Genomic DNA, 25,102 nt, shown 5'->3' with positions numbered 1-25,102 from the left:
CTACAATTAGGAGTATCTGAAAGTGGAATAAAGTAGGAGATCTTCGGGAGTGGGTCACAGAGTGTAACAAAAACATTATTTACACCTGCCGAAAAATATAAGACGCATGTATTAAAGAGACACAGACGTGTTAAATAATTACAATACCCATGCGAAACTTTTGCATGCAGTTCGACAGAAAAGTAAGTTGTAAACTTCAAGCAATGCTAGACAGGTTACAAGCCTGTATGGCATTTTTGTATATGTTCAGAATTCGATCTTTGTGTTCTGAGTTTTAGCATGCATAGTGGTCCGGCAAACTTCAGTGGACTTTGGACGATCAAGGGCATGTCATGTTCAGTTAATTAAGTCACGCAGGTGTCTGTAGTTTACCATATGCTATCAAAAAGGGTTCAAAGACCACTTTTACTATTTATTGGATAAACACGAGGCTAAATGGCCAAGCATAAATCACATTGAATATCGATGCTGGCCAGGCACCTTTTTCACGTGCAAATGACGTAACAAAGCGTGACGAGTGAAGGAATACTCGGTTCGCATGAAAGCAACTGAATTGTTGGTACAGACTGACACGGAAGTTCTGCTAAAAACCCTTTCTTGTTGCTACATTCTCGACTTTCAAGGTAAAACGAAATTCTGTTGTGACAATACTTTGCTTTGTATGCTTTTGTACGCTCTCCTGTTTGGGAAAAGGTTTCGGCGTTCCGGTTCATTGCTTATCGCCGGAACGGTCTTCCGGCATTTCCTGCCATGAGTCGAATCAATATTTTAATATCATTTGTTCAAGAACCATGCAATGGGTGGAATTATTTCATTCGATTGCTAAATGACGTTGGTGGATTCATTTAACTAATTCATGTTATCAATGGCGAGTTGAAAACAGCGCCATAGTCAGTAACTACTAACTATGACAGCGCTGAATTAAAATTGCGGAGTTGAACCTGGTGTCACGGCAGCCATATTTAGCATGTTGCATGGCGTTAGTTTCTCATACAAACATTTCCCATTGTTTCAGAATAGCAACCAGGGCGCCATGAAAACGCTCTATACTTAATGTTTTGAACTAAACGAAAGAACGAGCATAGCTACTTGAAACTCGTTTTGATTGTAGTTCAGCCCATCGTGAAATCTGTATTATAATTTCATCAATACCACGCTCTTAAGCGGCGTATTTTAAAATTTCACGTACGGATTAAGCCCATATACCTTCAGATTTATTGGATTTATGGGTCAAAGTAACTGTGGAAGAGAAATCTCTAATTTCTGAGAAAAAAAAAAAAAGATTGAAAAAGACGAAATATTGGCGGAGAAACGGCGGTGTTATGTTTTAATTTCGCCGAAGGTAGAAGTTTCACTCCAGAATGACAGCCCTATGGTGTGTATGCAATTAAAACCGAGACTACTTTCGCGGGAATTACCTATACGGATGTCACGAATTTGGTACACAGGAATTCGTTTGATTTCACACAAATCTGGACAGTTGTTAGTTAAACATAGGAACCAAAGAAATTGTGTCTGAATTCTATTTCGAAAATGTTCTGTAATTTTTTTTACTGCAATTGAATATGGCAAAACGCGGACGTGTTTTTTTATCGCGTGGTGTATTGTAACCAAGAAAAGAATTAGATTGGCGGAAAACAAAATTCACTTTGACTTGTAGCTTTCAAAAGGTGATTCGGGCGCTCGCTTTCAGTGGTTATGCAAAATTCGACAATTTATTTTGTTTCAAAATGCTCGGTACATTTGATAGCCAGCCCCATAAGCTTTAATTTGATATAGGGGTTTGGGTATCTACAGTTTAAACCGGACGCGCTTCATAACTTGGACGCGAGACACCTTTGAAGGTATACAGTAACCTTAATTCCCAAAATCATAACGCTGGAAACAGCCGAAAAGACTTCTTTCTTCACTTTTCTCGTTATTATCGTAAGTTGACGTCTGCTCTGAAGACAAAATTAAGTTATTCGAACATTACGACTGACAGGTGATAGATTTCCTTTCCACGAACTGACGAAGATGTCATGTATAGCATCAGATTTCAGGCTGCGAAAACTTTCCACGGTGACACCGCAATAGTCTGGGACATTGGCCTCTTTTAAATTTTAAAGTTTTATACTTTAGCCGCTTTGCGTATAATTTTGAAAACTTCGACGTAAGAAAGAAAAAAAAAATGATACACTATACGTTTCCTTCCTTCAGCTTGGTATCGAGTTGTAAAGTATGTCACAATTCAGCCGCTTCGGGACTGAACTAACAACACTAAGAACTCACAGTTATCTTAGTGTTCTAGTGCTCGTTTTTTTTTTTCCCACAAATATTTTCAAATATCTTTACCTAGTAATATTCAGATGGGAATCCAACATGCCTCATGGTGATCCTAACAGGGTCGAAATCATCTTCCAGCAAACCACTGAAATTACGTTTAATCATGTGTTCGAGCTCTTCCCAGTTGGGTCGGCGTTTCTGTTCTCTTGCGATGTGGACGACCATCTGAAGGAGACTGGGTAATAGCAGAAATTGTCAATTAGATCTTAAATTATTCTTCCTCTGTTTAGTAACACCCTGTTTACGCAGCTTTTAAATATGCAGTGCTTGGATATATAATATGGCTCCAAAGCGCGCTAATTTTGCAAATGCCGTTCTTGCATTTCCTATTCAATGGTAATCACCCATTTCTTGTCGTCTTGTTTAGATGATTGCAAGATGAAGAAAGAGCAAGTAGCTATTTGAAGAAAATCTGAAATCTTATTCATGGGTAGGTATAAATTATACAATATAACTGAGCACTGACTTCAGTAAGAAATCTGGATCTTTCATTTTTAGTTTTGTATATTTTGGGGGCGTTTTTTAGTAACTCGCGCTTGTTGGCTTTAGGATGGTCAGCGCCAACTTGGCGCTACACACCCTTGTTGGGTATATGTCATCTTGTATTCAAGGCGCGCTCGTGGAATAAAAGCAGTAGACTGCAAGGCTGATACTACGTGAAAAACGTTTCGAGACACCAACGTGACAAGAACCGATAAAGTAGGATCGCAACAGTGGAAAGCTGTTTCGCCCTTCTTGGGGCTCGTCAGCACTGTGTAGCGAAGATATGTAACGCCAGCCTAACAGCCAACGCACATAAATTGCAAAATGACCCGTTCACTATATCAAGTTCCGTACTTTGAGCTCACTTGCGCCCCGAAACACGCGTTGCCACATCACGTGTTTCGGGTCGCAAGGAGACAAAGTGTCAAGATTGGTGTCTCGAAAAGCAAAAGAATAAATGCGGTTGGACAAGGCCAGCCTAAACATTTAAACATGAAATGTGAGTTTCTACCGGCTATGCCCTCAGTTGACCAGTACGTTCTTGTTAGAGCAGAGTCCGATTGGTACTGGATAAACAAAGCATGAAATGGGGCCTTGGGAGAAAATGGAATCGGTATTATCACATGCTACCCCAATCGGTCAGTACAAAATGCAGACTGCAGTCTGCAGACCGGGAACAAAATGCAGATTAGGTACAAAATGTAAACTGCGGACTGCAGTCTAGGTACAAACCGCAGACTGAGAATAAAGACTGTTTCTCGTCTGATACGTGACAAAATGTCGTCTAAAAACATACTTTTCCACTCTTCCGCGGTCATCTTTCACCAACTGATTAGCATTATTGTGGAATATTCCATGCTTGTTTCTTCGTACATTTTGTCTTAAACAAACCGGCCAGGCTACAGGTTATTTATCTGCTGCTTACCTGATTTGCCAGCTGAATCGCCGATCTCCGAAGGACCGCTATGCTGCCGAATGCGAAGAGAGCAGACGACGCACGTTCAAAGATGGTCTTGTGTTATGTCACTTGTCCGCGATCAGTCATGTTGCGTGTTGCTATTTTTAAACATTGATATGACAGTTCGCGCACAGAGTGAGAAGATATGACAACACTGTGAAGGCTTGAAATTCTACTTAAGAACGACTTTAGTCTGACCGATTGGAGTAGCATGTGATAAAATCCATTCGATTTTCTTCCCAGGCGCCATTTCATGCTTTGATCATCGGTGATAATACCAATTCGATTTTCTCCCCAGACGCCATTTACTTCTTATAAAGCTGCGATGGTCAAAGAAAAAGAATATTTACGATATTGTTTATCCCAATATCGGTCGGACTCTGCTCTAACAAGAAGGTACTGGTCACATGATCTAAGGCACAGCCGGTAGAAAATCACGTTTACAACCGTATCACACCCAAATTATTCCCTTTTCTTTTCCTTTGTCCGCCATTTTAAATTCTCAGGCGGGTTACTGCTGTACACTCGTTCCCAGACTCCCGTTCCCGGTTCCCAGTTCCCGTTTTAGTAACATCCCTCCAAAGCGCGCTGATTTTAATTCTTAATTGTTCTCTCATTTAGGTGATTATCAGGTGAAGGAACAGCAAGAAGCCATTTGAAGAAAATCTGAAATCTTGCTCATGGGTAGGTATAACTCATGCCATGTAAATGAACAACGACTTCAGTAAGAAACGTTGGGGTCTTTCATTTTTAGTTTTCCATATTTTGGGACCGTTTTCAATAACTCGCGTAAGGAAGCATTCTTAAATGATAGCTTTCAAGAATTAGTGCCTACGCGTAGGTTATAGAGACGTCTTTCGTCAATCCATAGTCCATGTGGTGCATGTTTAAGTCCTAATGTACCAGAATTATCAGATAATCAGAAATGTAAACTGAAGTGACATTCTTGTCTGCAAGTAACTTAAAGCCTCAATCCATCGGGAGGGAAATTATAGTAGTTCCGATATTTCTTAGGCCAGCTCTTTGTGTTTGGCTTATTTGAAACTTACCTCTAATGTTTGTTTCTTTAATTTGTTGCTCAGCGAACAATGATGACGATGGGTTTGACTTGATTCAGCCATCACTGATCCAACAGTTAAGGTCCATCCTAGATCAGTATCCTGATGATGGACAGATACTGAAGGTAAAGCACATTACTTTTGTGCAAAAATCGCCCAGATTGCAGGGAAGCAAAATTTCCTTCCTTCTGCCTGCTATAGTAAGGTTTGCAAATATCACGATATAATCCTTCTGCCAAACAGTAGCTAACAGTACAACACATAGCGAACTGGACTACCGTGGATCAATTAAGAACTGAATTACAACGTCAACTTCACATTCATCGGTAATAAAAACCAGCGAGGCTCTGTACGAGAACTCTTCGTTTATTTTTCTAACAGTCTGTATATCAGAAATTTATACACTTGGGCGTTAGATGTTAAAGATTTTCCTGTGTTAGTATATGTATTTTTGCGATTGTTTATCTCTCACGCCTCTCGTGTCTAGGAACTGATTCAAAATGCTGAGGATGCAAATGCCAGTCGAGTGAAGTTCTTGCACGACAAACACAGCCATGACACAGAACATCTTTTTGATGAGGACCTCGCACAATTTCAGGTGAACACATGGTTTTGTCTCATTTCTGATCGAAACGAACAAAAATTATGACTTAGTAACGTTGCAAATTCGCAAAATTTAAAATGCGCAGCTAACACCACGTAGAAGAAACTCACTGAATTGTTCAAGACAGAGTGATTATTGTGGTAAAATCCAAAATCCCTATAAATGGATAACTCACAATGACAGCTCAATTTAGTTTCACGGTAATTTTTGACAAAGCTAGGGCATAATACTTAGGGTTTCTTCTAATTTAATGGTCAAAGCCTTTGGGTTTTTGGGTTTTCAATGTCATGCACAGGAACGTGTCCTTGGCACTTTCCTGAACGGAAGAATATGGTTTCCGTTTATGTCTGACAAACAGATCTTTAACCAGAAAAATGTGCATCCGTCCAATTTTATTTTGGAGAAACTATAGATACGTAGACATATATAACGCTTAAAAGCCTAAATTTTCTCTGATGTTGTTTGATAAGGTAAGGGGAAAATCTGCAAATATGTACGGCATACTGTTATAGTTGACATGACTCAACAAGTGGCGTTTGGGGACGCTACAAAAAGATACAAATCTCTTCCTAGTTCCACAGAAGCCTTCCTAATATATATTTTATTGAAATGTTCAAACAGGGCCCAGCGCTTTACGCTTACAACAACGCACGGTTTACAAGAGAAGACTGGAGGGGTATTCGACTGGTCTGTGATAGCATCAAAGTGGAAGATCCAATGAAAGTCGGCCGTTTTGGTCTTGGATTCAAGTCTGAATTTCACATGACAGGTACATGCATCTCCAGTACAATATTAAGCGAGTTTCTTTAGCGCAAATTCATTTTTTGGTTTTTCTTCGTGATAATAGCCCAGCTTATGAGATTTCCCTTTAACAAGTCGAATTAACCAGGAGAAAACCTGCCTAAATACTGAACCTAGAGTTTGAATTTGCTTCCCTAAATACTGCTATAACAGCGAAATGTTAGTGACAATTTTTCTATTTGGATAGAGTTCTTGAATTCAGAACGCATATTCTCTCGTCGAAAATTCTCACCAATGGCTTCCCGAATTAAGTTCGACGCAAGTACGCCGTCTGAACCAGCCGTCGCTCCAAAGTCGCTCTAAAGCAAAACTTAATCAAGTTTGGTTCGGCACATGAGTGGGACGGCGTTTTGGACCGGGACTAAAAGATTTACATTTCAAACCTACTTAACGCAAAAAATTTTTCAGAGATCTACGACCAAATTTTTTGAACGCCATACTAAAAATCATCCAGTGATATGAAATCACAGAGAATCTAAGGTTCACAGAGTAACAACTAGGTCTACACGTATGCGCCCTCTTAATCATAACTGAAGCTGAGAGCCTGCTTAAAGACTCACATTTTTTTGTTGAACCTGGTGAATTTCCAACACAGCTGCAAAATAACCTTTACAATTCTTGTCTTTTTTTAGTTAATTAAATTGGCCTATTTTGTTTAGAAAAGTGAAACAATTGTTTCAAGATTGAATTCAATATTCCGTTACTTAAAAGAAAGTCCTTCACACCATAGTGGTCCTCTTGGTTATGTTTGTGTTGCTCTTCTATCTCAGATTTACCAAGTTTACTCAGTGATTCCCAAATTGGCTTCATTGACCCTCATGGTGTTCACTTTTCTGACAAGCGCCACAGAAGAACAGGAAAGCACTGGCGACTCAATGAAGATCGCGCAGAGATGGACGAAATACCAGACCAGTTCCTTCCTTACAAGGGAATCTTTGACTGTACGGAAGATGTTTTTTCCCAGGGATTTTACGATGGCACCTTGTTCCGTTTCCCTTTCAGGACCAGACCATCCGAGTTGTCAGAAACACTCTACTCTGCTGAGAAGATGGATACACTGTTTGAAAGTTTTGAGGCTGACGCTCACTTGGTTCTCCTGTTTCTTCAACACCTGGAATCGATCGAGCTGTATGTTAGAGAAGAATCAGAGTCTGATCCTGAAAGGACCTTTCAAGTGAGAATCGCCGATCAAAGTCTCCAAATAGTTCGAGGGAAGAGAAAGGAGTTTCTCTCAAAGTTCAAACCTGGAAAAGTGATGATGGAATCTGTCACTGTAACCTACCCTGTCACGATAGAGACAGTAAAGTTAGGCTCGCACGTGAAGCAGCATTCTTTCCTAGTTACCAATTACTTTTGTGGAGGGGAGGTTTCTATGGGGTTTAAGAGGCTGATGACAGATAAAGAGCTTAACTATCTACCTATGGTAGGTGTCGCCATGGCACTGCCAACAGGTCCGAAACTGCAAATGCCCGACATCAAAGGCCACGTGTTTTGCTTCTTGCCTCTGCCGGTGCAAAAGAGGAGCTTGACAGGTTTGCCAGTGCACGTTAACGGCTTCTTTGCTTTGAGTCAGAACAGGCGTTATATCAAATCTCCAAATGCGGATCAAGAGGATCGGGAGACCTGTGGTCGACAGCTGACGGACAAGTCGTTACTATGGAACAGGTATCTTCTCGGGGAGGCCATACCCAGAGCGTATACCACGATGATTTTGGAAGCCATTAACGAGAAATCATTTTTCGTACCAAAGACAGCCATCTTCAAGTAAGTGTCATTTTTTCAGGGCAGTGACTCGGTTAATAACTGTCTTGCGCTTGGATAAATATATCTCCAACAATGAAATATTTGTTGTTGCTGGTCCTGAAACGTGCTTTCACGTGAGTTATAGATTGTTAATTCTATGCTCAGAAGTCATCCCTGGTTGAAAGCACGTGACATGTCTTAAGTATTTTTGTACCCATGTTCTTTCCACGAAGCGTAGTTTGTGGAACTATTTGACGTGTGGCAGTAATCCAGACTTGTTGAAAAACGTTATTTTATTCAAACACGGAGTATGTAGTGCATCGAAGTTCTCTTTTTCACAATTTAATTAGGCTTGATTTGCAGGCGCTGTTCTCTGAACCCACGAGAGCTGAGAGAGCGGCGGAAATTGCGCTTAGAAATGATGTATTTTCAAAAATGTCTACAAGGCTGTAGTATATATTGGAAAGAGCATTGCTTGCTATACTGGTATCGAAACCAGGAATCTGATGAAGTGTTACGCTTATTTGTTTCTTGCAGGGCATGGCCAGATATCAGCTCCATTGACCCAAAGTGGGAGAAGATAAAAGAACCATTGTTTACCCTGCTACTGCAGAAAAAAGTTGTTTATACCCCAGCACATCTTGGCCAGTGGCTGACAGTACAGAAAGTCGTCTTTGACCTGCTGTCTAGAGATGAACCTAAAGAGCTGCTTCAGCGAGTGTTACTAGCAGCTGATGTGCCTGTCGTCTCAGTGCCGAGTCATGTCGCAGACGCCATTTTGTGCTATGCAGGGGCTTCTGTAAAGAATATCACACCCAGTGGCACAAGAGCAGCACTGAAGCAAGTCCCTTCTTGTTACCAGAACCTTAATAGACGAGAGAAACTACTACTTCTTCAGTTTTGTCTTAAAGACCGCAAATTTGACGAACTCTGCGGCTTGAAGTTGTTGCCCCTCTCCAATGGCGCCTTCACAACATTTTCATATCGGGGAGAGAAAATTTATATTTGCTCGCCTGATCATCCCCGAGAACTTTTTCCTGGTCTAGGACACCGTTTCATTGATGACACAGTCGATGGGGACGTCATTAGGAAGCTGGAAGATGCAGCTGACCAAGGTATAATGTTTTTTTGGATACGAGTATGGTTATATCTTACCCAGCAATTGGTTATTCTTTATTTTACTATCTAAAGTAGTTAATGGCATTCCTTTCATAAGTCGTATGGCACAGTGGAAAGCAGAACGGTCTTACAACGAATAAGCTTACCAAAATTGTAACAAAGACAATTGAAGCATGTCGGTATTTATCGTTTAATTCTTTTCCGTTGGCATAACAACATTATGGTGAAAAACGTCCTAATATTAAGTGTTTTACGACGGAGACCGTCACTATGTTGTTATGTTTGTTTGACAGAAGATACGCAATTACGGCTATTATGCGAGGAAGATGTACCATCTCTTCTTTGCGAGGCCCTACCGCCTGAGTGGAGTAGGGGTAATACCGTTCCGTGGTACCCCGATGACAGTAATCACAACCATCCTCCAAGAGACTGGATCAAGGTTGTCTGGAGATATCTTCAAGAACATTTCACCACAGAGGAAGATATTCAGAGACTTGGAAAACTACCTCTGATTCCACTAGATATGACACAAACGTCTGTAACCTTGGTTCGACTTTGCAGCCCTTCAAAAGTTGTTGTCAAATCCCTAAGTTATGATTGCCTAGACGATTCACTGACGAATGTTTTAAGGAAGCTTGGTTTAATCATCATGAATGATTTTCCCGTCTATTTAAGACACCATCCCGCTGTCTTGGGGACGTTTGTACATTCACCTTCTGTACAAGGCGTTTTGCAAGCAATGGCGTGTTCCTCTAGCCAGATGGCAGCAGCTGGAAGGTTTTCAGAAATCGTGTGCACGATGTTATCTACCAACGACAAGCACCTCCTCAGGTCATTTCTGGCCCGTGTGAGACGGTCATCTGTGGGACAAGCGGAGTACAATCTTCTGTGTTCGCTTCCCATTTTCCAGACGCTGTCCAAGAAGTTCGTATCAAAGGAGGAGGTTCTTTGTGCAACGGTTGCTGATTCTCTTCCGGTTCCACCTCTGCGAGAGCTGATTGACATTACCGAGCACGATTCCAAGACTTTAGCAGTTCTTTTAGACGTCAAGATTCTAACGCCAACTGAGTTACTCTGCCAAATGGTGTTTCCAGACATACAGCGAGGAAAGTACACTGGAGAGCAGATTGACCAACTCATGACTTATGTACTGGAAAACCACACTTATGAAATTCGCAAAAATGGCTCTTTCAAACAGAAATTACAAGCCTTGCCCTTTGTCTCCAAACGTCGGGGGCGCGGAAGAGCATCAGACCTCTTTGATCCCAGAAACATGGTCCTCAAGAAAATATTTGTCGACGAAGATGTCTTCCCCACAGTCAAGTACGCCGAACGTTCTGTACTCGCCATGTTAGAGGAACTTGGAATGAAAAACGAGGACAGCATCACTGGATACGATTTGTACCAAAGTGCCAAATTGGTAAGTGGGCTTACTCACCTTCCAACTGCAGAACGGAAATCGAGGGCAATTTTGCAGTTCCTCAGTGAAAATCCTCAAAACTTGTTGGAGTCACTCAATGGACAACCGTTAGGAGCCTTACTGAAGGACATTCCCTGGGTTTCAAGATTGCGAAAAAGGCCCCCTAACTATCCTCCGGGACTGGCATGGTTTGAAGAGGGCGAAGAAAATGGCAAACACTTTTTCAAGCCAACTGAAGTGAGAAGTCAGTCCCTTGCGAACCTTATTGGAACGGTTATGCCTCTTGTGGAAGTACAGCCATCCGGTCAAGTTTCCAAGTATTTTGGCTGGCAGTACCCACCCGGTGTCTTCCAGGTCATTCAGCATTTGCAGAATGTGATCAGATCGTATTCAAAAGAAGAAAAACCGCTCTTTATGGTTGTGGTAAACGAAATTTACTTGCTGCTAAGTCGGGTGCCAGCAAAGGACGTTGATAAGGATCGGGCATTTGACTGTTTGGAAGAATTTGATTGGGTGTGGAATGGAGATGGCTTTTCCTCACCTAGCCATGTGCTTTTCAGCAAGCCACACATTGATCTTACACCCTACACACATTCTCTTCCTAGCGACATGGCTAAGTACGCTGAGCTGTTTTACCGTTTTGGCATGAGGGAAAGCAGTAATCCAGCTGTTCTGGTAGAGGTCCTTCACATGATTAAAGAGAAGTATGATGATGGAATTGTCCTGTCCAGCGCTTTGGAAGTAAAGCAAGATCTTCAGTTATCCGTCAACATTGTGAATGAGTTGGCAAGTCGGCAGTTGACAGAAGAGCTAAAAAGGCAAATTGTTCTACCAACACACACTGACGACAACTCACATGTAAGGCTTGAGCCAGTGGAGTGCTGTATGTACTGCGACCACGATTGGTTGAAGAGAGAAGGTGACGATGAAGACATGGACTATTTTTATGTACACCCCAATGTCCCTAACAGTACAGCCGAACGCCTTGGTGTTCGAAGCCTCACCAATAGAATTCTGGACGCGGATGAGCTGTACATAGGAGAAGAGTTTGGACAGGAAGAGAGGCTTACTACTCGACTGAACCGACTTCTGGAGGAGTACACGGATGGATTTTCAGTTCTAAAAGAGCTTGTGTAAAACGCAGACGATGCCGGTGCCACTGAAGTCAGATTTCTCTATGATGAAAGAATGAACGAGGATGCCATGACTTGCTTGATTGACGAAGGCCTGAAAGGTTGTCAAGGTCCTGCTTTGTGGGTCTATAACGACGCTGAATTCAGAGATAAAGATTTTGAGAACATTGCAAAACTCAATGAAGCAACAAAAGAGCACGATACCGAAAAGATTGGTAGGTTTGGGCTTGGCTTCAATGCGGTGTACAATTTGACAGACGTGCCCATGATCTTAAGTAGGAACTATTTTGTCATTTTTGATCCTCACACGTCATACCTCGGGAAGGCCATCAGGAACAAAAGGAAGCCAGGGATGAAGATCAATCTCAACAAGGATGTGAAGAGGCTTTGCAAATTCGCAAATCAATTCAAACCATTTAACGGCATCTTTGGCTGCGATTTGCATTTGAGCAAGGAAGACAACTCATTTAATGGAACGCTTTTTCGATTTCCGTTGAGGACTCGAGAGCAAGCCCTGGGAAGTGAGATAAAGAAGCTGAACTACGACGACCGCGAAATACGAGAGTTGCTACAAATGCTCATTCATAGGTCGAGGTCTTTGCTTCTTTTTACACAAAACGTTCTGCGTGTGGAAATCTACAGTTTGCCAAGAAAAACAAGTCAAGAGTCTCTGCCTGCTTTGATGTTTCAGGTCTCCAAATCAATGTCCCAGGAAGGAATTCTTCGAGAATTGTCTTTCCCGGTGACATTACCAGTTACTGCAAAGAAACTGGATGCTGGAGAGCAGCGTTTCCTGAGGCAATGTTGCTTTCTTCAAGCGTCATCGAAGGTAGCGAGGGAGGCAAGATACCACACTGTCCATCCAAGTAAATTCCCTGAATGTTCCATAGTAGTTGATATCGACTGTCGTTTTACTAAACTGGGCTTGGAGTTCTTCAACGGTCACGGGTATCTTGGTCATGAACGTTTCACGTGGCTCGTGGTGTCTGCAATGGGCAATGGGCAAGCAATGCAGTTTGTGGAAACCGACGAAAGTCTCCTTCCATCAGGTGGAGCAGCTGTTCGTTTGGTACCAACTGGAAATAATACATTTTTGCCATTGCCTGCTAAAGTTGATGGGGATGAACCAACGCATAATGGTGTTATTTTCTGCTATCTTCCGCTTCCAATCCATAGTGGCCTACCATTGCACATTAATGGAGCTTTCGCAGTAGCTGCTAACAGACGTCACTTACAGTCGAAAGTTGAAGACGACAAGAGATGCCATGGCTTCGACTGGAACAAAGTACTTATGCAAGACTCCATTTTGTCTGCCTATTTTTCTCTTCTTGAAGACATCAAGTCAATTGTTCCAGATGACGGCTCTTATAAGTGCCATTCATTATGGCCAAAGGCTGATGAAGTACATAGAGACTGTTGGCCTGTCCTGCAGTCCTTCTATGAACAACTTGCCGTTGGAGATCATGCCCTATTCTCCGCAGATGGACGTAAATGGGTTGACATACGTCATGTAGTGTTTCTCGATCCAAGGTTTCGCTTGGAGCCTCAAATAGGTGACACTTCATTTGCCGTGCTTCAGACGTTGGCTAAAGAAGACGAAGTGGTAATTGATTTGCCAGCAGACGTGTTCCAGTCTTTTCACGATTGTGGTCTGTGGGAAATAATTCAGACTAGAACGTACGACAAGAGACGTTTTTTCCATCAGATTTTCTTTCCAAACATTCTGAAAGTTCGTTCAGACCTGAGAGATGTATTGGTGCTGCATGTTTTGGATAACAACATTAGAGATCTAGATGAACTGATAAAGACGCATGCCAGTATTCCAGCATCACCCCGTGGCAAAAGTCTGAAGTGTCCTAGCCAACTTGTAAATCCAAACACAGAAGTATCCACTCTATTCTGCCCTGACGATGGCAAATTTCCTTGTGGAACTGACGAAACCTTTCTTAACCGTCAACGACTAACCAAACTTGAACAGCTTGGAATGGTGTCAGATGTTCTTCCTTGGAAGGAGATTGCAGAGAGAGCAGAGAGTATCGACAGGATAAATGCAGTTGACAGCAAAGCGGCAGTCAAGCGTGTAAAGGTGTTGCTCTCATTTATTCAAAAGAAAATGAAAGGCAAGGGTAAAGGTCCTACAGAACCCATTATGACACGCCTTGTAGAGGCTAAATTTCTCCCAGTTCTTCGAAAACCAGAGCACTTTCCCCTTCCCTGGAAAGGAGACGAATTTCAAAGCAGAAGAAAGCTTCTGGTCGCACCAAAAGATGTATTCCTGAAGGAAAAGAAGTATCTTGTATGTTGCACGGAGCCCCTTGTTGACCTGGAAATCCCCAAAAAGGTGACAGAATTGTTGAAGTTGAGAAACAAAGAAGTCAGCATCCAGCATATAATGAGCCAGCTTGAAGAAGCAATATGCACTGAAATCGATTCATTGGATCGCGAAGGTTATGACGAAGTCAACCGTGTTTGCACTGAGGCGTATTCCTTTCTGCAGGGAATGATGAGCAGTCACAGCCCTGAGATCATGCAATTTTTAGTTGACAAGAAGTTCATTCTTGCAGGGAAGAAATTTCTCCCTGCAGGCCAGGTGGCCCTGGAAATTAACGCAGACTGCTCTCCGTACCTTTATAAGCTTCCAGAACATCTTGCCGATTCCTGTTCCGATATCATGAAACTTGCTGGCGTGAAAGAGAAGTTTGAGGAGAAAGATTTCATCTCAAGTCTTCAACGGGTAGAGCGACATTTCCATGACAGGCAACTTGATGAGGAAACTCTAGAAGTGACAGTCCACATGGCGATTCAACTAGGGGAGATACTCGAACGGTCAACTGGCGATTGTTCAAAAATACCTGATAAATGGGGATCTATTTATCTTCCTTCCTGTAGGAGAGTAATGCGACCAGTATCTCAACTTTGTATGAAGGACTGCCCTTGGATATCCGATGATGATGACGACGAAAGTATTCAATTTGTCAGTGAGAAAATTCCGTGGCCAACATGTTCTCACTTGGGTGTTAAAACACGAAGAGACGAAGCCCTACAACATCATGACTTTGGGCTTCCCTGTGGACAACGAGAGAAACTCACAACTCGTCTGAAACGGATTCTTACAGGTTACCCATGTGAGAAGGACATCTTGAAAGAACTTCTTCAAAATGCAGATGATGCGCGAGCAACCGAAATTTGTTTCATAAAGGACCCAAGATACCATCCTGATGAAAGAGTGTTGAAAGAAAGCTGGAAACCACTGCAAGGTCCGGCATTGTGTGTATACAACAACAAACCTTTCACTAATGCAGATATCAAAGGAATACAGACCCTTGGCGAGGGTAGTAAGGGCGATGATCCACACAAGACTGGCCAATATGGTGTCGGATTCAATGCTGTCTACCACGTGACTGATGTACCCTCATTCATGTCAAGGGGTAAAGAAATTGGAGATGTGTTGTGTGTATTCGACCCACATTGCAAGTATGTCCCGAATGCAACCGATAAAGAACCTGGCAGAATGTATAAAGACATTGAAAAGATGCGAAGAAAGTTCCCAGATGTCTTCCCTTGTTATCTCGAGGATCTTTTTTCCATCCAGAACTCAACAATGTTCAGGCTTCCCTTAAGAACGAAGGAAATGGCACAAATTTCTGAAATATCGTCAGCTGCGGTAACAGTGAAGAAATTAGACGAGATGATGGAAGACCTGAAGGAGGAGCTGTTCGACATTCTCCTTTTTGTTACCAATGTGAAGAAGATTAGTCTTTGTGGAATAGATGAATCATCAGGGAAGCTGACGGACAGATACTCTGTTGAAGTGCTTCTGTCCGAAGACGATGACAAGAAGAGGAAAGCATTCGCTGATTGTATCAAAGGGATCGGGAATCGTGCGAAAGAGAGCAAAAATTCCCTACCCACAAGCGTAAATGTCCAAAAGTGTCTGTATACTATGAAGTTGAGAGATTCATTCGGCAGAGAGGAAACATGGTTGATTGTCCAACAGGTTGGCTTTAAGGAAGCGGTGGACAAGAGTGTTGTCGATGCTTTTAGGAAACAAAAGCTGGGGATGCTTCCTCGAGGTGGTGTTGCGTGCCTTCTGGAGAGTACAAACTCAAGGGAGCAGCGAGCAAGGAAGAAGAAAGCGTACTGCTTTCTTCCACTTCCACTTGAAACTGATTTGCCAGTTCACATTAATGGGCACTTTGCTTTGGACCACGAGGCAAGGAGAAATTTATGGAGAGATGTAACCGGCGACTATAGGACTGATTGGAATAATGCCTTGTTGCGCGACGTCATTGCGTCGTGCTATCTGACCCTTTTAGACGAAGTTCGCGCTTTCCTCCATTTGCCTATCGTACAGGATCGTGCTGAATCTCGTTCTGAATCTCGCAGTAATTGCAGAAGTACGACTTTACGAAAGTTAAGTACATATGAGGAGCTCTTTCCAAGGTTACCCATAGAAGATACGTATTGGAAGACATTGGTTGAGGCAGTCTACCAAGTGATGAGCAAAAAGGGGATGCGCTTGATCCCACTAGTGAGGAAAGCGGAGGAGAATTCTAGCCGCCGCCGTGAGGAATCCTACGGTTCTGAGAGAGTACAGGTAGAGTGGTTTCCATTGTCAGGTACTGGTAAAGATAAAATCTACTTCAACAATCTCGAAATAAAAGGCTGTTTTGCTGCGAAACCCCCAAAATTTGCCCTCGAAAGCAAAGAAGAGAAAGAAGAAAGAAAAAGAAGAGAAGAGGGAAGAATCAAGCGGAAGTCCAAATTTGAAGAAACCTTGCTCGAGACTGATTTAAAACTTGTCGCATTTTCAATGACCACTTTCGAGTCACTCAAGAAGGCAGAAGTGGAAGTGGTTTGTGTTTCACCTACTGCAGTTATGGATTTCTACAAATCTTTTAGTGATCCTGATCCGCTTTGCAATGTTGGAAAGATTCCATGCCCTGTGAACAAGACGCCATTCAAAAACGAGCAAGGAGTGATCCGTGTCCTCAAGTACTGCAAAGACGATGACCATTTTTTGAAGAATCTCTCTGGACTTCCACTGCTTCTTACTGAGGACAACAACTTGAATGCCTTTAGCGAAAGTAATCCCCGATGTCTGAGTCGCTACCAAAATATTTTTCCCTGTTCCCCGTCCATTTTTGTTCACAGAGAAGTCCGTAGCGACATTTTTAGCAGCCCTGAATGCGTAAAGTCCCCCGTTTTTCGACCTTTGGATGTACAAATGTTCGCCTCGTTGTTACACGAAACCCTACCGTACAGCTACATTAGCGAAGATCACTATGTGAAATGGTGCCCAGATGACCCATCTGCCACCTTGCCTAATAACCAGTGGATCTATAGGGTTTGGAGGTTCTTGCTAGAGTTTGCCAAGGATGCAATGACGAAAGCAGAGATAAATGAAGACTGCAAAGAAAAATTCATTCGTACGCTGCTCTCGCCACTATCTAAATGGTGCCTTCTCCCAGCAACTAAAACGATCCAGGTGGAAAGAGCCTCCACATCTTGTTCTTCAAAGACTGTTGTAAACAAACAAACATTGACAGATCATTTCTTGGTGCCACTTTGTATGGCTGAAACTGTTCTTGATTTTCATGACTGTGGTATTTCAGATCGTAATCTGGCTACTATTGTAAGATCTTTGGGCTTACCAGAGGTCAATTCAGCAGCAATTACAACAATACACTTGCTTACTACACCTTACACCAAACTAGATTCGTACCATTTCGTACGTAATCTCGTAGCCTCTCTCAAGACGCCAAAGTCCCTTCTTACAGCACTCAAACAGGCTCTAGAAACGGATCCTCTTTCCCTTGAAGGGAAATTACAGCCCCCAGATGCAACAGTTGTTCTACAGTACTTTAACCGGAACGTGGAAAGTCTCACAGATGTTGACAAAAAAATCTTGAGGAAGCTGCCATTTTACCCCACGGCAAGAAGTGGTCTTGCACAACTCGAGGATAGTGAGCCGTGTATCATACCTGATGAATTACCCGAAGAAGAGATGGATGTTGTGGAATCAGAACCTGGCTGCTTGTTTTTGAAATCCAACTCAAGCCTCTCAGATCTTTATGAATTCTTGGATGTTGAAAGTGTCTCTCCTGTTGAAGCGTATCTCAAGTTTGTCTTCAAATGCTTTCCGTATTTCAGTGAAGAAGGAAAGTTGGCTCATATTAGATATATTTCCCAATTCAATTATTTAGGAAGTGCAAAACAGAAAGATGAGAGAGAAATCGGAAAGCAAAGGCTTTTGGATTATTTGAAAACAGTCGAGTTCATTCCAAACAATGACGGCATGTTGATGACTGCGTCAAGTTTCTATGATCCTCGAAATCTTGTTTTCAAGTCCATGCTAACAGAGGACGAGTTTCCACCAGACGCTTTCGCTTCAGAAGAATGGTTGTCCTTTTTGGAAACGATAGGACTGGTGCAGAATGTTTCTGGAGATGATTTTGAGAGATTTGCTACAGAAGTTGCACACGAAGCTGCCACAATGCGAAATGAGAAGACATACACAAAGTCTTCAGTTCTGGTGGACCACCTAATCTCTCGACCAAATGTAGTGGATGAAGGCATTTTAGAAATGGTCTGTGAAATTCCCTTCGTACCTGCCGACTCTGTGACAGACCTACTACTAACAGTCTATCCACCGTTAGGAGGAGCAGTCGAGGGTGAAGTTCCCTTCATTGCGTTCAAAGGAGCAGTTTTCAAGGACTACGAAGACATTGTATGGACAAAAGCACACTTGCTTCCAGTGTGGGCAAATCCAAGGTCTCGTAAAAATGAATTTGATTGTCCGGATGGGGTCGATATTGAGAAGTACTGTAATTCCTTTCTCGCCAAGCTGCAAATTGCGGAGAAGCCATCGGTAAATCTCGTTGTTAGTCATTGCCAAACCATCTGTCTCCATTATGAGCGGAAGTACAACATGAGAAATACTCCAGCTGAACAGTGTTCCGCGTTAATAAGGGTCATGGAAAGTATTTACGCATTTCTTCAAGAAAACGCAACCGCCGACAACGAAGTGAAGAGGCTCCTTGAAACTACTCGCTGCATTTTAGTTGAACAAGGAAGTAAGTTCATTCCGCCCAGTCAAGCCGTCCTTGAGTTGTACGAGGGTAATGAAATAAAGCCATATCTTTACCGAATTCCCCCAGAGTTTGGCAAGTTACATGGATTCTTTGAGTACCTGGGTTGTTCCAAGACTGTCAGAGCTACTCATTATGCTATGGTTTTGGAGAAGATGGAGGAAAGTTGCCCAAATGCTAAATTGCACCCAGATGAAGTCAGAAAGTGTTCCAAGGCGGTGAGAGGTTTCTTTGCAAAGCTTGAAGATGATCCTGATGACGCATCTACGATCTCTAATCTGTACTTACCAGCAATATTTCCGGAGATTCCCTCCTCTGATAAGCGTCCAAAACAAATCCGTGTGACCTTACAAAAGTCCACGGAGCTGGTTTTCAATGATGTTCCTGCCTATAGATCAAGGATCGCGGGGCTCAACATACGTTTTGTACTTGAGCTCAACAGGATGTACGTCAGACCTAAATCTGCCTTGATCAACTACAGAGAGCTAATGATGAAATTGCCTACACCCATACAACCAGTGATGTTGTCCACTCTAGTAAAAGAAGTCTTAACTGATGGCACAGTAGTGACAACTGGAGCTGTGAACGCATTGAAGACGCGAATTTCGTCTGTACAGTTTGTTCGTGGAATTGTCAGAATTATTCGACATGTTAACGCTCAGAGGGAAGATTTTGATGAAGGAACAATTGCAAATGTCGAAAGTGGTCTTCGAAACATAGAGCTCTGTGCTGTAGAAAGCCTTAAAACCTCACTCTTTCACAATCACAACAATGAACTCATTCCTGGAAGCGAAAAAGATGTACCTTACTTTCAAGAGAAAGTAATGGTGTCTGGCGAGGAGAAAGTGAGGGTGTATTTGAAATCTGTAACAGGAATGGGCGACGCAGTTTCGGTCACATCCTTGATAGCACAGGCAATTGTAGAGATTTATGGTGAGTTTCTGGGAACGAAAGCAGTCTTAATTCCTGAAATGTTGCTTTGTCCCCCTGTTGACATATGGCCCATGCTTGATAGAGCAGATATTCGACAAGATGACACCTGCGATGGAACAGAAATAGGTATCTATGCAGAACCAGGTGGCTTTATTCCAATCGAGGAACATCATCTGCTGAATGACGCCTTTTTAGAATTTGAACCTGGAGAATATGTAGGTTATCAGTTACACGACCCGAGTCTTCAACTCGAGGAAGGGGCCGCCACGTACATCTACGCGGTGATTATTGACGAAATTGACGTGATTGATGAAGATGCAGTTCCTCTGACAAAGATGTACCTAATCGATATTGGAAACGACGAATCACTAGAGGTCAATGCTGCCGTCTTGCACAAATTCCACCGCATACAGGAGATATCTGAACAGGAAAGAGAACGCCCCAGAAACAGAAATAGAGAAGTGATTTTTGGAGAGATTTCAAGGCAGCTGGAGGATGCATGGAGACTACCAGAAGAACAGAGACGACAAATCGTGAAGCGGCTAATTCTACGTTGGCACCCAAGGAAGAATTTGGGAGATGAAGAATTCTGCTCAGAGGCGTTTGGACACATCAAGAATGAACTGGGCGGCTCTTACGACGAACATATTGATGCCTGGGTAAGACGTGCAATAGAGCATGAAACGCGACGTGAGGAGTACAGAGAAATACTCGCTAATTCGGACGGGTCCTGGGAATCGTCATCATGTCACATTCCTCCAAGGTTCTGCATTAAAAATCCTCAGCCTGAAGAGGCTAAGCGTTGGTTTAGACAGGCGGAAGCTGATCTTGCAGCCGGTGCAAATGAAGTTGATTCCAGGAGGCCTTCGTTCGAGTGGGCATGCTTTAAATGCCATCAGGTAAAAAGGGCTTCGTTTGCTTAATTTGTCGGTACACTTACTCAACTGACCAGGGGCCCGTTTCTCTAGAGCCCCGGAAACTTTTCGGGCCCGTAAAGCCATAGCAAAATCTCGAAACTTACAATTACAGAGCTGTTTTATTCACATATTCTTAATATGAAGAGACGTTGCCTTCATACAAGAACTTTCTGGCGTATACACTTCTCCGTTTTTAGATACAGATGAACAGAAAATGGCTTTACGGGCCCGATAAGTTTCCGGGACTTTCGAGAAACGGGCCCCTGCAGTGATATTCATAAGGCAATAAAACTCTACTTCGGAATTTCTCACTCTTAAGGTTTTCTTTTTTAAGAATTTATATGTACTTTGCCTGTCATTTGATCAATCGTTGTTACTTTTATGTACAAAAGAAATATATTACTGAAAGGCAACGAGTTGGATCGAGAATAAAAGACCGCGAAAAAGCGAACCAATTCTTAGTTGAAGTATTAGCCAGGCAGTTATTGTGTTAGAAAAAAAAAGAGTGAATGTGCGAAAGTGTTCTCTCTTCAAGCGCTTATACAAAGCATTGTTTATTGTATGTTCAAGTGCAGCTAACATCGTGAAAAGAATTGGTAACCAGTGCCTCTGTTAAATACTTTGCATGGGTCTGTTCTCCTACAGGCAGCCGAGAAGGCACTAAAGGCGGCTCAGTACACAATAGATGCTGACAAGACTAGTGTCCACGACTTGGTTGAGAATTGCGATAGTTTACATGACTCCCAGTTAACCGACTTAGCAAGGGATCTGCAGAGACTTGTTGTTCGTTCGGCGCGCATGCGTTATCCAGATCAGGTGTCCTTTCCCAAGATCCCAAACGAAGTTTACTCGGCAGAGATGGCTCAGGAGGCCTTACAGCTTTCAAAGAATATTTTAATGCGAGTCAAAGACAGGATACCCTAAGGTAGATGCTAAATTGAATTAATGACTAGATAAGTGACATTTTCCTAAAAGAAAGAAAACCTTTCATTAACCCGGTAGACTATTTCTTTCAATATCAGGCGTTACACGTTAAACGTCACGTGACATGGCCAAAACTAAATTGTGATCGGTTATTATCCCCAAAGCGAGATAAAAAAAAAGAAAAGAAAAGAAAAGAAAAAGATGCCGAAAGCGAGCTAGATAACCCAGTTTTAGAAATTTGCGTTTTCATTGCACATTCAGGTTTTCTGATATCTCCTCCATTTTACCTTCATTTTTCCTCGCAACTCAGTTGTTAAATAGAAAGGAGCTGAATTTCCCACTCTGACAAACAATGTCACAATAGTATATGGATCGCTACATGGTCACGAGGTTAAATTTGGACCATTGGAATGGGTAGTCGTGAAAATTCGTATTAGGCAATGGATCATATAATAACGTGTAAAGGTAAAAATACAAACTAATGTATGGTGTTAACTGAATTGATCGACAGGGTGTGGCAAGTGTTTGGACTACCTGAGAATATTCAAGGATACATTTCAGGAGTTCCTGCCGATGTTCCTACGCATGTGTTAATCAGTGGATGTTAACTTAATCGAACAATTCAGTTTTAAAAAGTCAAGTAATACATGTAAAGTGATCCATGTTCTGATGGGAAAATATTTCAAACCCGTACATGTTCTCTAGCGTGGAGTTTATCGTTCCAGTAAGTGCATTTTTTTTTTTTTACTTCTTAAGTCCGTAGAAATCTTCGCTCTAGGTATTCAAACATTTAGGCGTAAGTGCAAAAGCATGACTATAGTGAGCATTACAATATTTGATTGTTATTTGGTGAACATACAGCTTGCTTTTTTGTTTGTTTTTTCACAAAGAGACGATATTAGCTTAGTTTGAGTTATTTTATACCGTTCAAGAAGGCTAGGAAAATCTGCCTCTAACAGAAGTTGCGTCAATGCAGTCAAATAGGCCGGTACTTTGATGTTGACAGTGGCCGACAACATAAAATACCACTGTTTGTTAGCCGTTGCATTTCGTATTTACCTTTTTTAGCAGAGTTAAACTTGTTGACCAGTAAGATCGAAGACAAAGTTTTGAACGTGTCCTAGGCTTGCCTTCACATACCTACATATACATAAAACTTTATTTTATGTCAGAGTTTGAGTAGCTAAAAATAGGCTAGTATCTCCGAAAATCAAAGAATCAAAGAATCAAAAAATCAAAATAAAGTAACACTATGTTTATGGAATAAAATATTAACTTAGAGGAAATTACAATTAGCCAATCAATTCATTGCAGGCGCCTTTGAATCACAGACTATGTAAAACATGAGCCTTTAGGATTCTTGACCCAATAGCTCGATTATATTCTTAATTTGTGAGTCAGGAATAAACGTAGGCGCGTCATTTCACAGCTACCAAAGTTCTTCCTATTTTCAAGCACGAACCTAATTCCTATTTACTCGTTATAGATAGATACTGTTTGCTACGTAGTTTTCAGTAGAATATAATAAGTAATTCAGAATAAATCAATTAAAAAGTAAATGCAAGAATATAGAAACGCTATAATTGCTCAAAATAAGGTTGAATACATGTCTGTCAAACAGAGGAATCAGTACAGATAGTTACAAGGTAGAGAGAGGTACACCTTTCAGTTGAGGGTATAAATAAACAAATATGTTCTAATTTCCAATAGCAATTTCCAAGTAGACAATAGTTTTATACTAGTAAATTTTTGGAGACTTGTACCGTCTCTTTGTTGTTGTTGTTGTTGTTGTTGTTTTTTCAATGGTGTTGTAATCTTTTTACAGCGGTTTCGTTAAAACACAGTGCCAAAACGTTTTTCGGTGGTTTTCATGTTTTTATTTTTAAGCTAATAAGCTCGATGTAGGCTATTTTTGAAACAATGAACTTGTTTAGGCAGCAATACAAAGCACACAACTTTGATAGCTTAATTTATTTCCCCTGGAGACGCCTGGTCTAAAATGGTTGTGTTTCTGTTGTTGAATAAATCTGAATTATAAACATTCAATGGAATTTAACGATGCCAGAGGCAAATATATTGAAATAAATGTAGTTAAAATCTCTGTAGCACACAGTCAAATAGGCCATATGCAAGGCCCGTTTGTTAGAGAAACAAGCAAAAAATAAAACTAATTTGTGCTTATTTGACATTCTTGCTTGATTTCTAAAAAGCAGTTTGCTACACGTGATGGGGTGGGTGGCAGGTAGAAGAAAGGCCTAGATGGAGCAAAAATGCCAAATTTGATCCATTTGTTCCCGATACAAATGTTTGAGCCTACAAGAAGCTCTAGAGCTCTCTCACCTTCCAGTGTAACTCGAATCTCTCAGGGGTCCCACCCAGCACTTGTTACCGAGTCTCGGTCTTAGGCGGTCGTGAAAAAAAAAAAAAAAAAAAAAAAAAACGCCAGGTAATTGTCTTTGGGGATTTTGGGAAGGGGTGGGTGGGGGGTGGCCTACAAAAATGAGGTACAATTTCTAGGCCAGTAAAATGCGACAATCTCAATTATTTTTGATTAAAATCTGAACTCAAAAGTTTTTTTATATATATGGAGTTCACGGGAAGGTTTTAAAACCTCCGATCCCCCCTCCCAACAACATAACGAGAGTTTTGATCTATTAGCATTACGAAATATATATATATATATATATATATATATATATATATATATATATATATATATATATATATATATATATATTGTATTTTTAGATTGTACATGTTTTTTATGGAACGTTCACTATTATGTGTTAACCCTCGATAATACTTACTTATCCAAAGTGCTCCAAACATATCAATATACCTAGCATACGTTAGTTTGCAAAAACAAACAAACAAAACAAAACAAAAACAAAGAAAAGCAAATGCAGAATAATATCGGTTAAATACGTGGTCATGAAAACGTTGTCGCCCAACTCCGCTGCACAAACCTATCCTCCCCCTCCGCCTCCGCCAAACTAAATACACAAGCAAAATTATTGTCATGTCATGAGACCGCTGCCACTTTTTTTAAACGACGCGCCACTTTATCCCGGATAACAGGCGGCTCTACTCGACATCTTACATACGGTGTTACGCCACAAAATGTAATAACTGACACAAAATGTAATAGTAACGCAAAATGTAATAACTTTTGTCACAAAATGTAATAGTAACGCAAAATGTAATAACTTTCGACGCAAAATGTAATAACGTCGGTAATGCAAAATGTAACAACTTTTGACGCAAAATGTAATACATAAAAGTAACGCAAAATGTAATAGCACAAAATGTAATAATGTTTTGGTTGGTATATATTTGTTCGAAATATAAGGAATTATATGTGGGTAAGGGACAGAACATCTGTCTTTTTTTAAAACTGGCGGACGCCACGAGTCTTTCCAAAAGGCTACTTTGATTTTTCCAGGGGAAAAGGGGTGAATAGGTGAACTCTCGTGAAATTCCTGTAGAAAAGTATTTTTTCATACAAAAAAGCCCTCCAAATAACACATGCCTTTCTTTATTTTGAAATTAAGGTACAAAAACTACGATTTGTAATGGTATATATGCTAACTTTA

At 41.4% G+C, this 25,102-nt stretch overlaps 1 pseudogene across 1 annotated transcript; it reads left to right on the top strand.

Annotated features, from left to right (window-relative positions):
• The first annotated feature begins 2,692 nt into the window (after positions 1–2,692).
• LOC110053043 (sacsin-like) lies at positions 2,693–23,695 on the top strand (annotated as a pseudogene). The gene is made up of 10 exons (XR_016205926.1): positions 2,693–2,755; positions 4,388–4,450; positions 4,849–4,949; positions 5,312–5,422; positions 6,050–6,197; positions 7,000–7,993; positions 8,510–9,087; positions 9,385–20,567; positions 21,231–21,510; positions 22,021–23,695. The product of XR_016205926.1 is annotated as a sacsin-like (transcript).
• The last annotated feature ends 1,407 nt before the right edge of the window (positions 23,696–25,102 follow it).

This window comes from Orbicella faveolata, unplaced genomic scaffold (assembly GCF_042242905.1).
Source record: "Orbicella faveolata isolate gen_17 unplaced genomic scaffold, um_ofav_v1 contig_13, whole genome shotgun sequence".
Lineage (NCBI taxonomy): Eukaryota > Metazoa > Cnidaria > Anthozoa > Scleractinia > Merulinidae > Orbicella > Orbicella faveolata.
Note: the sequence above shows the minus strand (reverse complement) of the source record. Positions and strands in the feature narration are given on the sequence as shown.